Consider the following 2,331-nt stretch of genomic DNA (forward strand, 5'->3'; position numbering starts at 1 on the left):
CACATGATCTGTATCGCAGCAGAGGAACTTCTTCCATGACTTGTAACAGCAAGGAGCAAGCCAGGTCCTTTATCTACGTAGTACAGAAAGTGGAGCATTACACTGTAAATAAGAGAGGCGCCTTCAAACAGGTTTGTCCATCATGACACAGCCTATGCCTCCTCCCTGCTTCCTGCATCTGGTATTGCTATGTGGGATAAGGAGAGAACGAACGACAGATAAGCCTCAAAGGTCAAACTCCCCCAAGAAGCATGTAAAGACAAGACAAGGCACATCCCACCTTTAAATCATATACTCTTTCCTGTGCAAAATCAAAGAGACTTGCAGAGGTTTTTCTTCAAGCAATGCTCCTGCCCGGAGATTTTAATCCATTGTCTCAGGGAAGGGAAAAGAGCAACAAAAATAATCACAAGCCAAAAAAGTTTCAGTGAAACAATAGATACAATCATCCTGGTTTGTGTCAGGCAAGAAATCAGCTTTTTGAAGGAGGTGATTGCAGCTCTCTGCCCCACTCCCAGTTCTGCTCCCAAATAAAGTCTCTGTAGCAGGGACATCCTGAACGCAGGAAAACACCTGCAAGAGCAAAGGGGAACTCCAGCTTCCTTGGTCATGCTGACATGTAAGACATAACATACTGGAGTTACCTACTTATTGTCAGTCAGTCGCCTTCAGGCACACTGAATGCTGTTTGCTACCGTAGTGTGTGTATGCAGCTTCACACTGCGTGGCATGTAAGAGAGACCTAAAAATGCGAATCTCTTGATGGTGAATGTCTGAAATCCCCTTCTGTGCCCCGAAGGAGGGTGCAAACAACCAGGTTACTTGGTCACTTCAAGAGCCTCTTGCCCTCTCAGCATCACTCCTTCCCTGGCTAGTCAGGTGAACTGCTTACATATAATATTTCTTTCAGAAATTAATCTTGCTGGTGCATCTCCTATCTTGGAATATCAAAGCTCCCTGGACCAATGTAATCCTAAGAAAGCAAAGCTAATACAAATGGAGAAGTAAGAGTTCTCCACTGAGAAAACACAGGCAACTGAATTAACTGGAAGATGTGAGAAATATAAATCTGACCCAAGAGAGGGTCTCCAGTGTTTGAAACAAATCAGAGGGGAGTTCACTAGCACAGGAATAGAAGTGAAGTTTTTAGCTCCCAAAAAAAATCCTTCTCCTAGCAAAAAGTGGCTGAGCATTTCTCATGCCCACAAATCTCCGTGACCACCCACTGCTCCAGCTGCACAGACTCAGCGCTCGCAAAGCACGCCACGGTCCTTTGCAAGCACATGTGCTTCCATAGGAGGAATCTCTGCTGCTGCAAGCACTAACTTGGTTGGAAACTTGACCTTGCAGCAGACTGAGCAAAAAAAATCCCAGAGCCATGACAGTACCAAAAAAGCTTCTGCTTCTCGGCACTTTTGTATTATTTTCTCTATAGACAATAAGATATACGCAGTCAAAAGGATCACTGAAAAAGAGTGAAGCACTCTTTGCCAGCTCACAGTCCTTGAACGGAGGGTTCAAATCCAGCGTGCTCTGCTGGGAACAGGACCTTTCAGCTGTGTTCTTTCTGGAGGTGCAAACAACCTAGGGAGAGGGGACAGGGCTGGGAATCCCAGGTGGAAGATGTCTCCCACGTGCTCATCCTCCTCTCAGCAATGCCTGCTCCACACTGCTCTGGTCCTGCTGGCAAGCTGCAGTGCACTGCTGGGGGTGACTAACAACAGACGTGACTCCCTGACCCCAGAACCATCCTCCCCTCGCCTACGCCTGTCACACAAACCACAACCCTGCAGAGGCCAAGCAGGCGGCAGCTCTGCTTCACCCCAGCCTTTTGCTAAGGAGATGGAGACTGCGGGCAACCCATCCTCAGCACGGCTGGGGCCCTCCCTGTCCGTATTGGCAAGTCTCGGCCTCATCCTGCACCGCTGAGCTGACAGCGGCCCAGGAAATGCTGCTTGGAGGAATGGGCACCCGCTGCCGCTCAGTCGCCAAGGGGGATTTCACAACCAGTCAATTCCCAGAACGCCGAGCTGAACACCAGCTCACAGTCTGGGATAAAGCAAGATCCCGGACGAAGAGAAGGAGCTTAATCAAAACCTTTCCTCGACATCTGGCATTAATATCTGAGCGAGTGTGCACAGCCTCCCTGCTTCTTCTACCTCACTTATCAGGCCAAGGCCACTAAAACTGTGGCTGGAGCTTACACAGCGATCGCCTTCACACGCGGCAGCTGCCGACCTCAGCCTCCTGCCATGCTGCCGTGGGGCTTCATGTCCCTCTGATGAGAGGAGCCTCAGGGCTCCGCAATCATCCCAGAAAATGGGCTGGGAC

This window comes from Pygoscelis adeliae, unplaced genomic scaffold, assembly GCF_000699105.1.
Source record: "Pygoscelis adeliae isolate BGI_AS28 unplaced genomic scaffold, ASM69910v1 Scaffold242, whole genome shotgun sequence".
NCBI lineage: Eukaryota > Metazoa > Chordata > Aves > Sphenisciformes > Spheniscidae > Pygoscelis > Pygoscelis adeliae.